The sequence below is a fragment of the Haliotis rufescens genome, unplaced genomic scaffold (assembly GCF_023055435.1).
Source record: "Haliotis rufescens isolate VD_foot unplaced genomic scaffold, xgHalRufe1.0.p SCAF_3, whole genome shotgun sequence".
Classification (NCBI taxonomy): Eukaryota; Metazoa; Mollusca; class Gastropoda; order Lepetellida; family Haliotidae; genus Haliotis; species Haliotis rufescens.
In genome coordinates, this window is record NW_025964001.1 from 35,983,322 (window position 1) to 35,998,588 (window position 15,267).

Here is a 15,267-nt window from a genome sequence, read left to right on the forward strand (position 1 = left end):
ACCCCTCTCCCCTCTCGACATGTCCCCATCAAACCCCTTTCCCTCTCGACATGTCCCCATCCAACCCCTCTCCCCTCTTGACATGTCCCTATCCAACCCCTCTCGACATGTCCCCATCCAACCCCTCTCCCCTCTTGACATGTCCCTATCCAACCCCTCTCCACTCTCGACATGTCTCCATCCAACCCCTCTCCCCTCTCGACATGTCTCAATCCAACCCCTTTCCCCTCTCGACATGTCCCCATCCAACCCCTCTCTCCTCTCGACATGTCTCCATCCAACCCCTCTCCCCTCTCGACATGTCTCCATCCAACCCCTCTCCCCTCTCGACATGTCTCCATCCAACCCCTCTCGACATGTCTCCATCCAACCCCTCTCCCCTCTCGACATGTCACTATCCAACCCCTCTCCCCTCTCTACATGTCCCCATCCAACCCCTCTCCCCTCTCGACATGTCTCCATCCAACCCCTCTCGACATGTCTTCATCCAACCCCTCTCCCCTCTCGACATGTCCCTATCCAACCCCTCTCCCCTCTTGACATGTCCCTATCCAACCCCTCTCCCCTCTCGACATGTCCCTATCCGACCCCTCTCTCCTCCCACCTCTTCAGACAGTATTGCATCACCCCTCTCAATGCCACAGCCACTGAACAGATCATGGACCCCCAGGGACTACAACTGATAAGATCCATAATCAAAGTCAAACCCCCCACCCCTGATGAACACTACCAGGCCAACACACACTGTTTACCCTGCCTCCTTATAAAGCATACCATTACCATATAAACAGACTCAATGCTGCAAAAGTTTATCAGTTTCACAGAGATACATCCACCCCAAGCTGCCCCAGGTGCAACCACCCAGTACAGGCGGAATCCTAACTCTGTCTCACAATGCTGTAATGGGGTGTACATGCAACAGTGGAGGGCAGAAGTGCTGCAGCGGATAAGGTGCAGGGCTATAAATAGCCGGGCCAGGAATGCCGTCTGCTTCAGTGGAGGAGGAATTGAGTGGCTATCCTGGTTATGGAGGGGATACATCTGACACCATACACCTGGCCACGTCAGATATATCTACCCTGCTTGGCAATCTTCTACATTCTGCTCTTACAGTCACACAATTGGGGCATGTATTAGTCGGTGTTACTTGTAACAAAGTTCAAACAGTCATAAGAGCTGAGTCAGCTGAAACTGATTTCTTAAAGTTATCCTAACACTGTGGAATTTCTTTCACTAAAAAATAAAGGAACTACTTTTTTGTCGGAAGCTGCTTGTGCAGAAACATTCTCTGAACAAATTGATCAATGCCATAGGTGTGCTGGGGTTCGGAAAGCTCTTGAGATATTTGTTAAAAATTGTCTCCCAACGTACATTGGTTAATAACAATTAATACTAATATGAATAAGTCTTATTGGATTGAAGCTCCGGAATACACAGCCATACGCAAATATGATTTATTCTATTGACCCCTGTATTCTCATAGGATACATGGGTTCATAAACCTTAACAAGTTTTCGCATGTACAGCTATATATCATGATATATTGATTGAAAAGGAGGAAATATGTCTAGGGCTGGGACACCAGGTAGCGGGGGACCCCAGGTTGTAAAGTTGGACTTGCCACAGCCATTATATGGTCCAGTATGAGATGCCATACCTTGACTCAATCGTCGGTTCTGTATACATATACACAGAACAGTGATGCCAAGGTAGTGGCAGTGATGAAAGAAACACCTCCAAATATTGACGTGTCAATCAACCAGTGATACACCAGCTTATGGTACAAACTGCTATATTAACATGCTGTAAATATCCCAAAGTACCACATGGAAGTCTTCCATGTGATTATCAGTGCTGAATCTGATATATGCCCATCTATCACATGATCTTGACGAAAGAAAGCCATCATGTGATACCCATAGGCTGGAAGACCAAAAGTAACATGTGACCTAAATACATCACGATGGAATTCTCTTTTTGAACATGTCGCACTCAGCAGTATTACAGCTATATCATGGCAGTCTGTAAATAATCAAGTCTGGACCAGACAATCCAGTGATTGACATCATAAGCATCGATCCACGTATTTGGGATACCACTGACCAAGTCAGTGAGTCTGACCACCTGATCCAGTTAGTTGCCTCTTACTACAAGCATAGTCACCTTTTACGGCAAGACTGGGTTCCAGCTGTATGACAGCGGTCTGTAAATAATCGAGTCTGGACCAGACAATCCAGTGATTGATAACATGAGCATCGATCCACGCAATTGGGATCGATGACATGGATCAACCAAGTCAGTGAGCCGGACCTCCTGATCCCGTTAGTTGCCTCTTACTACAAGCATAGTCACCTTTTACGGCAAGACTGGGTTGCTGAAGACCTATTCTAACCCAGATGCATGTCTAGGACGTTTACCTCTTCGGTGAAACCCACGAGCACGGGTATGGTGCTTACAAAGCTAGAAACATAATCGGGACGAACCGGGATTCGAACCCACAATCATAGGTTTCTGGCGTGGCCAAGGGACGCAACTCTGCACAGCGAATCGTTGCACCTTAGACGACTTGGCCACCCGTGCCCCCCACAAGAGTTATGACTACCAATACAACATCTTTATTAAATGTATCTTGTATCCTGCAAAACAAGGACTGTAACAAATGTTACATTTGGGATAACACTTTCTTAATAAAGTAGATTCTAGAACTGTTTTGGGTTGAGCCCAATTGGGGATTTGAACCCACACTGCCAGAGTGAGGCACCTTATCACTAGCACACTAGGTCAGCGATCTAACCCACTCAGCCACCAAGGCTTCCACGGAATGAAAGTGACTAAGGTGAGGTGAAATTGAGTTTAACGTCGCGTCCAAGATTATTGCACTTATATAGCGACGTGCATGCACGTGTATGTGTGTGTGTGTGGCTGCTTGTACTAGTCCGGACTGATGCCGATTTATAGTGCTAGCTCACTGAGATACCATGCCGCAGTTTAACATGAATACCCCACTCAGACACAGTATACTGACTCCGAGCCGACCAGTCCTTGTTTTAGCCCCTTAATGCCGAGCGCCAGACAGGGTAACAACAAGTACAATCTTTTAACGTCTTTTTGTATGACGCGGCCCGGGATCGAACCCTGGACCTTCCGCTCTCCGGGCAGACGCTCTACCACAAGACCACGGAGGCGGTCGAAAGTGACTAAGAAAGTGTTATCCCAAATATAACATTTGTTACATTTGATCACTTTCTGAATGGTATTGTGTATTCAAAACAAGGACTGATCGGTAGAAAAGCTATGATGCTAAAAATAGAAATCATGTAAGCCTCACTTTGGGATCTAGAAGCGCTTTGAATGAATGCTGGATGGCCATCTTTCAAACCTGTCTTGCACCTTGGTGATAGGCTGTAACCGATACGCTAAAAGGTCCTTTCTTAACTTTTTTTTAGATGGTTTATAACATTAGGGGAGGAGAGGAAAAGGGTGAAATCAACTTCCAGACTAGTACTGCTATTGAAGACTGGTTATCCCATCATGGAAGTATGACTGTTAAATGTTATGTTTGTAAGAATATAAAATTATTATACATTGTACCTATTATTCTCAATTTCTTAAAAACAGCAGTCATAAAATCTTGTGGTTCATTTTCATTTCACCTACCGGTTATTGTGTGCGTGTGAAAATTCACTTTTTCTTCCTTTCCAATTTCAGTTTTTGTTGTTGGTCGATCATGTCAACCAACAAAATATAAGGCTTTACCACTGGTGAGGATATTGTTCAATAAAAACATATAGCCAAATGTTTGTCGTTATTGTACCATGTCTTCAATGTTGTATTTTATGTTCGTCAAACATGACTGTACAGTAGCATTTCAATGATGGGAAGACACGAGATAAGGCTATGCAATTACAAGATCTGCAATACATTGAAAGAAATGGGATTTAATAGTTATTACATTGTCAATTAACTCTGTTTCAATTCACACTGCTCCATTTTGTTTAAGCATGAACTCATTCGTTCAACAATCTCCGATAAAGGACTACTCCAGCATGAGCTGATGGTTGTAAAGCCAGGTGCAGACTGGGCTGTCACAGTAAGATCCCATGGCAAGATCCCATTACCGGGAGAGGTTGGGGGGATGTTATGAAACATTTTCATTTTGTTTTGATTTATGGAATCAATGTTGACTTAACAGATTGCATCAACATGAAACATATTGCAGTAGGTTTTGGGTACAGTTGGACAAAGACCTTACAGTGCTGCGCTACATGAAATGTGAATGAACTTAGAATAATTTATCAGATAATTTGAGATGGTCCCACTAACAAGAAATATCAGATTTTTAAATACATCACAACATAATCTCTTTTTGCACATGACACAAATGTTCTAACTACCATCGCAACATCTTCATTTAACATATTGTCTTCAATTTAGTTGAGGTTAATCTGATTCTAGGCTAAAAAAACCTTGATGATATCTTTATGTAACCAATCTCAGCCAGGAGACAAGTGTGTCAGTCATGTAACTTATCTCAGCCAGGAGACAAGCGTGTCAGTCATGTAACCTATCTCAGCCAGGAGACAAGTGTGTCAGTCATGTAACCAATCTCAGCCAGGAGACAAGCGTGTCAGTCATGTAACCTATCTCAGCCAGGAGACAAGCGTGTCAGTCATGTAACCTATCTCAGCCAGGAGACAAGTGTGTCAGTCATGTAACCAATCTCAGCCAGGAGACAAGTGTGTCAGTCATGTAACTTATCTCAGCCAGGAGACAAGTGTGTCAGTCATGTAACCAATCTCAGCCAGGAGACAAGCGTGTCAGTCATGTAACCAATCTCAGCCAGGAGACAAGCGTGTCAGTCATGTAACCAATCTCAGCCAGGAGGTGGGTGTGTCAGTCATGTAACCAATCTCAGCCAGGAGACAAGCGTGTCAGTCATGTAACCAATCTCAGCCAGGAGACAAGCGTGTCAGTCATGTAACCAATCTCAGCCAGGAGGTGGGTGTGTCAGTCATGTAACCAATCTCAGCCAGGAGACAAGCGTGTCAGTCATGTAACCAATCTCAGCCAGGAGGTGGGTGTGTCAGTCATGTAACCAATCTCAGCCAGGAGACAAGTGTGTCAGTCATGTAACCAATCTCAGCCAGGAGGTGGGTGTGTCAGTCATGTAACCAATCTCAGCCAGGAGACAAGCGTGTCAGTCATGTAACCAATCTAAGCCAGGAGACAAGTGTGTCAGTCATGTAACCAATCTCAGACAGGAGACAAGCGTGTCGGTCATGTAACCAATCTCAGCCAGGAGACAAGTGTGTCGGTCATGTAACCAATCTCAGCCAGGAGACAAGTGTGTCGGTCATGTAACCAATCTCAGACAGGAGACAAGTGTGTCAGTCATGTAACCAATCTCAACCATGAGACAAGCGTGTCGGTCATGTAACCAATCTCAGCCAGGAGACAAGTGTGTCGGTCATGTTACCAATCTCAGCCAGGAGACAAGTGTGTCAGTCATGTAACCAATCTCAGCCAGGAGACAAGTGTGTCAGTCATGTAACCAATCTCAGACAGGAGACAAGCGTGTCGGTCATGTAACCAATCTCAGCCAGGAGGTGGGTGTGTCAGCCATGTAACCAATCTCAGCCAGGAGGTGGGTGTGTCAGTCCTGTAACCAATCTCAGCCAGGAGACAAGTGTGTTAGCCATGTAACCAATCTCAGCCAGGAGACAAGTGTGTCAGTCATGTAACCATTCTCAGCCAGGAGGTGGGTGTGTCGGTCATGTAACCAATCTCAGCCAGGAGACAAGCGTGTCAGTCATGTAACCAATCTCAGCCAGGAGACAAGTGTGTCAGTCATGTAACCAATCTCAGCCAGGAGACAAGCGTGTCAGTCATGTAACCAATCTCAGCCAGGAGGTGGGTGTGTCAGTCATGTAACCAATCTCAGCCAGGAGACAAGTGTGTCGGTCATGTAACCAATCTCAGCCAGGAGACAAGTGTGTCAGTCATGTAACCAATCTCAGCCAGGAGACAAGCGTGTCAGTCATGTAACCAATCTCAGCCAGGAGGTGGGTGTGTCAGTCATGTAACCAATCTCAGCCAGGAGACAAGCGTGTCAGTCATGTAACCAATCTCAACCAGGAGGTGGGTGTGTCAGTCATGTAACCAATCTCAGACAGGAGACAAGTGTGTCAGTCATGTAACCAATCTCAGCCAGGAGACAAGTGTGTCAGTCATGTAACCAATCTCAGCCAGGAGGTGGGTGTGTCAGTCATGTAACCTATCTCAGCCAGGAGGTGGGTGTGTCAGTCATGTAACCTATCTCAGCCAGGAGGTGGGTGTGTCAGTCATGTAACCAATCTCAGCCAGGAGACAAGTGTGTCAGTCATGTAACCAATCTCAGCCAGGAGACAAGTGTGTCAGTCATGTAACCTATCTCTGCCAGGAGGTGGGTGTGTCAGTCATGTAACCAATCTCAGCCAGGAGACAAGTGTGTCAGTCATGTAACCAATCTCAGCCAGGAGGTGGGTGTGTCAGTCATGTAACCAATCTCAGCCAGGAGGTGGATGTGTCAGTCATGTAACCAATCTCAGCCAGGAGGTGGGTGTGTCAGTCATGTAACCAATCTCAGCCAGGAGACAAGTGTGTTAGTCATGTAACCAATCTCAGCCAGGAGACAAGTGTGTCAGTCATGTAACCAATCTCAGCCATGAGGTGGGTGTGTCAGTCATGTAACCAATCTCAGCCAGGAGACAAGTGTGTCAGTCATGTAACCTATCTCAGCCAGGAGACAAGCGTGTCAGTCATGTAACCAATCTCAGCCAGGAGGTGGGTGTGTCAGTCATGTAACCAATCTCAGCCAGGAGACAAGTGTGTCGGTCATATTATTGTAGTTAGGAAATTGTTATCGGTAGACCATGTACAAATAGGAAAATTCTTCAAATCTTGATCTGTAACATAGGGTAATAGCTGTGCTATTCATACTGATGAGAAATTCAATACATGTGATATTATTTAGATAGGCATCCAATAGATAAGAGTCTGAGGCAGTAATATTGAAGCCATAGTACTTTAGCCTCAGGAAGGAGACAACCTGTTCCTGGCTGTGCTCATATTAAAATCTCATAATGGTCTGTATATTGCATTTTAGTTTGATATTTGGATATAAGCCCTGGGGTTAATCAATATCGCTTTTACCTCCTGAGAACCCCAAAAGAGCTTGTCCTGTATACAATAGTATTTACAGTCAGCAATAGTCCAGCTTTATCACAGTGGCCTGAAATAATCAGTTCTGGGTCAGACAAACCAATGACAAAAACGCATTATTGGTGGCTTGAAAAGGAAACTTGCCTTGTGGAAAGTGCAAAGTGGGACCACCTATGAAACTAAACGCTTGTAGAGAATATATACTATGTCCCAAAAACTAATACGAATTGTCAATTTAAAGTTTCCTGACTCTTAATTAGATTGGAATGCACAAACATGTTGAAATTACCTCACAACTCGCTACTATTAACATACAGGGATAAGAATGAATATTTTCCTTTTCATCTGAAACTTCTTTGCAATGGAGCGTGGTCCATAATTTGGGGGTATTTATGGGGGAAGCCATCTGATTTTAACAAACTTGTGGTCACTAAACTTTGAGGAACCGCGGAAGATTCTCACCGCTGAACATATGAACATAGCAAAACAAGGTTGTAGGCTCATGAATATTCATGAGTTATTCCTTTTATGGAACAAGTTCCTGGAAAACTTTGAAGTCATTTGTCAAACACTTGTCTCATGTCCGAGTTTCATTCAAGTTCAGTCATAACCTTTAGGTTCACATGACCCACGACTTTTATAATTAGATCGATGCGTTATATTGAGAAAAGCAGACTCTGTGCTATTGAATCTCGAAAGTTTCTGCCGTTGTAACTACTTCTGTGAAAATCGAAAGAGAGTGATCAGCTGATGAGACTATTCAAACTTCATAGACTTTGTGTACCTATTGTGGAGGTCAATCGTTATACCTCTCACATACATATTTGGGATTACAAGATGTTTTTAGTTTTTAACTAAAAAAATTAGTAGTGGGATGATACACTGATGCATCAATGGATCGCGATTTTTTTACTTTTCGATACAAGTATCGATCACAGTTGCACACTAAGTAAAATATATAGATTTTTACCTTAAATGCTTGCATTTATAACTGTTACACCAAACATTAATTAGTAGTGAAAATTAGTAGTAATGTCAAAGATCTCTTAAACTCTACAAAGCATTATTTCAAAGATCATATAAAATCTTCAAAGTATTTGTCAAAGATCATATAAAATATGCTCAGTATGACGTCAAAGATCACATAAAACATTTGATGTATGATATCAAAGATAAAATATAGGCCCCCTCTCATATAGAGTAAACTACATTTGAAACGAACATGTTTATAACATAACTGACCAATATAATGAATATAAGAAAATTATTTTTAGTCCCAGCCATATGTTGTATATATGCTGTATATATGCTAATAATGAACTACGGTTACTACGAACTAAAATTAGTGGTCCCTTTGAGTTCGTTATAACCATAGTTTACTGTAGCTGGAATATTGCTGAGTTGGCATTAAACAACAAAGATGCATAAACGAACATTAACTGAGATAAGCTGATGACCAGTAATCAAACTGGTCCTATAAGCTAGCCTTTTATAAGCGTGTAACAACCCGACAGTCATAATCTTCATCCATACTTAATAAACACCAAATACTCATTTGTCAGCAGAGCAGGAAGTCTGAAACCGACCATAACCCATCCCAGCTGGAGGATGATGTAGGATATAATCTGTAATATCACATGAAGCAAGCTTGGTGTTATCACACAGCATCGGGTGAAGGTAAATGGCACAGTTAGAGGCCAATCAAGCCCAGGTGTACCCTTGCCTCACCTGCTCTGCCTAAGCCACAAAAAAGCTAGGAAATTTACAGGACAACGTGTATGCAATATTGCTGAAGCTATAAACAGATTGGCTTTGTCTTACCGGTACTATCCTTAAAGGGTCTGGACAGATTTTTTGCACAGTCATATTTGTCTTCGTGTGTAATTCAATAAACATTTTTTATCACACTGATAATATATTAACATATGAATCGATACATGGGTCCTGTAAGGATCCTGCATATCACAGAGGGAAAATCACAATGAATCGATACCTTGGTGAATCATATGAATTGTGTGTGCCTAGTTACTACATATTTGATGATAGTACATTACAAAAATCTGTCAGATTCAGATCCAGTGATACCAAGTTAATCCAGATTGCATCATTCCAAATTAAATAGTCTGGGGCAACATCCAAAAAAACTAAAATAAGGAAAAAATTAAATGACTTTTGACAAATGCTTTTGGTGCAAATCTTTTTCACAACTAGGTGTGGTCCCAGGAACGTGTAAGTGATGTAATATATATAGTTGTTACCATTTACAAACTTATGGCTCTTGAAATTATCTTAGACACACCATGTAGGTGATATTCTTGACTGCTTGTCTCACTGTCTTTTGTTTAATGTCCAGTGTACAGAAACTCTTTTCCAAAAATTAGGGCCGGTGGAATAAGAAAATCAAATCATAAAATCTGTTTGTTCGTAATCTCATCAAAAGTGTTATTTTGATTAAAAATTCAAAGGGTTACCATGGCAACATTAATGACCTACTTCATGAACTTTTTAATTTATTTTTTCAATATTGATGTTAAATAACAGACTCACTCGGAAGACAGACAGTGTTCTGAAACATATTATTTTATTCCGAATTTGTGATCTGTAAGCTGAATAAATATAACCTGCCTTACTCTCATGACTATTGTGTAACATACCCAGTGAGGAGGCAACTGAATCTGTGACTAGCCAGATGGACTAGCCGCGCTACAACACATCAGAAGCAGACAATACAACATGGGGAAAGGTGACTGGAACAGGTTCTCAAACTAAATAATTCATACATGAATACACCAATCAACACAATTAGCATGCTTTGTGAGGCAGAGGTTGAACCATATCAGAAAGCGAAGCAGACCACTTTGAGATTCTGTCTTGACTTGGGGATAAGTAATTGTTATTACAAACACATTTTTCTCCATAAATTATTAATAAAAATACAGTTACCAGGGTTTTACCGTGACCTACAAAACTGGGGGTCTTGGGGACCCCCAAAACTTAATTACAAGGATCCTTAAAGGAAACATTAGGGTCCTGTTAAGTAATATAATGGTGTAGTGTACTGTAGTAACATTTAATAATTCCATTACTACAGGAACTTGATAGTTCAGGAATGGGTACAACGAATATTATTTGTGTGAGTGAGTTGGGTTTAACGTCGCTTTTAACATTATTCAAGCTATATCACTGCGTGCCAGCTTAATGTGGGAGGAAAGCCTGAAGCAATGCAGGTCTCAGATGTTTACCACTTTGGTGAAACCCACAAGCACGGTTATGGTGCTGACAAACCTAGAAACAAAATCGGGGTGAACCAGGATTCGAACCCGCAATCATAGTGGGTGCCCAAGGGACGCAACTCTGCAGAGCGAATCTTGACGCCTTAGACGTCTTGGCCACCCGTGCCCCCGAATATTATTGTGCATCCTGTTGGATAAATTGTAATATTTGCCTGTGTCCATTCAATACATTTGTGCCTACTGGATGCACATTCTGTGTCATGTAAAACAGTGAGTTACGAAAATTGAACAAACTCAAATTTTCTTTATTCATCAGGAAAACTCACTTGATCTAGTAAATGGTGGTCTTTTCAACCTTCCAGTCCTGGAATGTCACCTGTATGTGAAACAGAGCAACTCCAAACAAGCCAAAGAAAACTCTCATTGAATTTTTTTCATTTCAGTTTTTTCTGTCAGTTGGTTTTGTAACAAACAAAACATCGAAGTCGTTACAAGTCTGCCTTAGCTATTACTAGCCCTGGGATTATGGGCCAGCAGCTAAGCCACACTGTGATTGTGTGGGGCAATAAGCACCTACAGCAATGATCACGCCACACTAATGGCTGATAAGGAGCTGACACATGTTGAGAGCCACAAAAAACAAATAGCATTATGTAATCACTGTCAACCAGATTCCTAACAGTTTGTAAATAACAAAGTCTCTGGTTAACAACGATCCACACTGTCAGGGTACAATAACTCAACCGATAAAGTCAAACATTGTGACCATCCAATCCTCATTACATGGCCCTTACAGCAAGAATGGGCTCAAGAGTTTCCTTTTATTGGTTTTGACCGGTGATATATAACTTGTATCCTGTCAATCTAGAAGATGATTCAAGAAATGTGAAGATGCCATCGGCCCATTAAACATATGGGTTAAAACATATCGGAAAGAGAGGGTAATACATGGTATGTTAATTAAATTTACATGGTCTCAAAAACATTGTTGGTTGGTTTGTTTTTTAACCCCGCACACAGCAATATTCCAGCTATATGATGGCAGTCTGTAAATAATCTGGACCAGACAATGCGGTGGTTGATATCATGAGCATCAATCCACACATTTGGGATCGATGACATGCATCAACCATGCATGTTGTTTTTTGGGGTTTTTTTGGTTAAAAGCCGCACTCAGCAATATTCCAGCTATATGACAGCGATCTGTAAATAATCGAGTCTGCGCCAGACAATCCAGTGATTGACATCATGAACATCGATCCATGCAATTGGGATACGATGACATGCATCAACCAAGTCAGCGAGCCTGACCACCCTTTCCCCTTAGTCGCCTCTTACGAGAAGCACAGACACCTTTTACAGCAAGAATTGGGACATGATGACACGCATCAACCAAGTCAGTGAGCCTGACCACCTGATCCTGTTAGTCGCCTCTTATGACAAGCATGAGTTGCTAATGACCAATTCTAATCTGGTTCTTCACAGGATTTATTGCAAGTAGGACCAAATGGTTTGACAGTGCACCATACATGGGTATATAAAACCAGATGACAATCACTTCTTTCCACGCTTTACAAAAACACAGAAAGTCACTTATTTGTTTCACACTTAACAAGTCAGAGTGTGGCAGTTATGGTACATGTCTAAATTCTCTGTTAACTAAGGTTCGTTTAAATGAACGGTAATATGAATGCGGTTGTTGTGAATACTGTGAGTTGCTGCTGTCGTGGTATGCGGTAAAGGAGACCCTATGGAACTGGGTAAACGGAAGTTGTAATTGTTAGACGGACACATAATTTCGCCGAAACTTACGTCAACATTATTGAAAGAAACTTGGAATAAAATTAATAAAAGAGGTTACATACATAAATCTAGGTTTACAGTGAACACTTTTCATTAACGGATAGTGTAACAACAAGATTAACTTGTGTAATTCAATACAGATTTGTTGATATTATGTTTCCGATGACGCCAATATGTTGGCAGGTTGGTGGTCCGTCTCATGTACTGGAGATACCATTTGGATACAGATCTCAAGGATCAAGTTCCTACCTCGGCTTAACTATGAGACTGGCTTATCTACGGACATATACGTTACCTGCTTCTCATTACCTGACTCAGTCTCCAGTATCCTGTTTTTGCTGATGTCATGGAAATTGATATGACATTCTCTATAAATCTGCAAGTTGCTTGTATCAATTGCTCACAAAGATGCAAATTCTAACAGTACATCAAACAATTCTATAAAAGAAAATGTTGACAAGCACGCACAGTGAAAGTCAAAGGCTTTGCAAAACAAAGGGAGGCAACTCAGGCAACCTTGCTCATGCACCAGAAGTAAAATGCACAGAGGAAACATCAACAGATTTCAACTGCATTTTAGTGAATGTGAATAAAGCTTCAAATGGTAAATATAGAGGTCACTTTCCTTTTTTTATAAGGTTTAATTTTAAATAGAACATGCACTGTAAACTTGCAACTTGATTTTCAGTAATAACCATACAAGTCATAAAATAAACAAAATAATTATACTGGCTACCTGACTGGTATCAAACTTTTATTTAACTTTGATACAAGTCAGATTAATAAATTTGACAAAACTCTCCAGAAAACATTATCCTTTAAGTAAAAGTAAGAGGTTAAAGAATGACATAATTAAACTTTCATGAAAGGTATGATGATTTAAATTGTCCAAAATAAGTAGTAAGTTTAACATTAGGGCTGTATGTCCTGCACCTGACACTAATCTTAAAGTGAAATACTGTCATATTTACTATAATTTTAGATGCATTAGCATTTAAATGATTTTCAAAACTGGTTACAACCAGACTCTTCCAGTCCATCTTCCTGAGGCAAGACGTCGGGCACGGGTGGCCCAGTCGTCTAAAGCGTTGCGATTCGCTGTGCAGAGTTGTATCCCTTGGGCACGCCAGAAACCTATGATTGTTGGTTCAAATCCCGGTTCACCCCGATTATATTTCTAGGTTTGTCAGCACCATACCAATGCCTCTGGGTTTCACGGAAGTGGTAAACATCTGAGACCTGCATCACTTTGAGCTTTCCTCCCACATTAAGCTGACACACTGTGATATAACTGGAATAATGTTAAAAGCGGCGTAAAACCCAACTCACTCACTCACTCTTGAGGCAAGGGAGTTAACTGACTAAAAGTCCAGTTTCACCCTTACAGAATTAGGCTGGAATTTCTTGGCTCAATTGTAGCGCCACCAGTGGTTATTACGAGTTAGTCCCTCCTATTGACCAATCAGATTCTACCTCTCACATCACTTGCATATGCTTCAAACAAATTGGCGGTGCCCAGTCAAGACATTCAGATCAATAATCAATATCTATATTGTATATAAACAGGTCTTACTTCGCGAAGTTTATCAAATCATGTGAGTACCCTGATTAGAAACATGAAAGGATTTGGAAAATATCTGTTTCATACTAAAATGTTTATGTAATAAGCTGGTTGGAGTTTTTGTGCATCTCAGCAGTATGTCCTATAAACGCATGTTGTTTCTTTTTAGGCAGATCAAGGTCAAAGTGAAACCACACATTGCAGGATATCTTTCTCTTCCAGTTCTTTGGACTACCACGGCACGTGTACTGCTATCTAGAGTAGAGTATGTGTCCTTTCATTTAGAGTTATCTCAGTGTTCAAAATAATTTCAATAAGTGTTGCCTGCCCATCTTCAAAGTTACCTCCCTGCATTATAAATATTATAAAACAGTCGGGCAGGTGGAGGAAAATTTCATGCAGCCCGACAGAAAAGTTACCAGCCACGGGCAGGCAGATAGGTTATTATTTTGGCCACTGGTTATCTCCCTTCCTCAGGTATTCGAGTCCTTGGAGTCCATCTGTACTTAACCTGTTATTGGGTACTTGCGTACCTGTCACAGCCCTACACTGATAACATGAGTGAGTATGGTTTTATGCTGCTTTTAGCAATATTCCAGAAATATCACGGCAGGGGACCCACACTGATATCATGGATAACAAGCATTTGTCACAGAGTGACGAAATATCCCCCGCCATATACACCATAGTACCAAATATGAAGAAAATCCAGCGATTAGTTCTTGAGATATTGTGGCAACACCGTTTTCCAACTCCAAAAACAGATTTGCCTGCTGTGACCTTGAAAATGGGGTCAAGGTCACCAAATCTGACAGGTGTATGTGGTGTCTGTATATACACTTTAGTTCCAAATATGAAGACAATCCAGCGATTAGTTCTTGAGATATCGCGGCAACACCGTTTTCTAACTCCAAAAGCAGATTTGCCTGCTGTGACCTTGAAAATGGGGTCAAGGTCACCAAAACCGACTGGTGTCTGCGGTGTCTGTATATACACCATAGTTCCAAATATGAAGACAATCGAGAGGTTTAGTTCTTGAGATATCGCGGCAACACCGTTTTCCAACTCTAAAAGCAGATTTGCCTGCTGTGACCTTGAAAATGGGATCAAGGTCACCAAAACCGACTGGTGTCTGCGGAGTCTGTATATACACTATAGTTCCAAATATGAAGACAATCCAGTGTTTAGTTCTTGAGATATCGCGGCAACACCGTTTTCCAACTCTAAAAGCAGATTTGTCTGCTGTGACCTTGAAAATGGGATCAAGGTCACCAAAACCGACTGGTGTCTGCGGAGTCTGTATATACACCATAGTTCCAAATATGAAGACAATCCAGTGTTTAGTTCTTGAGATATCGCGGCAACACCGTTTTCCAACTCCAAAAGCAGATTTGTCTGCTGTGACCTTGAAAATGGGATCAAGGTCACCAAAACCGACTGGTGTCTGCGGAGTTTGTATATACACCATAG

At 41.6% G+C, this 15,267-nt stretch overlaps 1 long non-coding RNA gene across 1 annotated transcript; it reads left to right on the forward strand.

Moving 5' to 3' along the window:
- Window positions 1-2,703: 2,703 nt before the first annotated feature.
- Window positions 2,704-3,520, forward strand: LOC125384252. Its single transcript, XR_007223086.1, has 2 exons — window positions 2,704-2,836; window positions 3,203-3,520. It is a non-coding gene; the product is annotated as an uncharacterized LOC125384252 (long non-coding RNA).
- The last annotated feature ends 11,747 nt before the right edge of the window (window positions 3,521-15,267 follow it).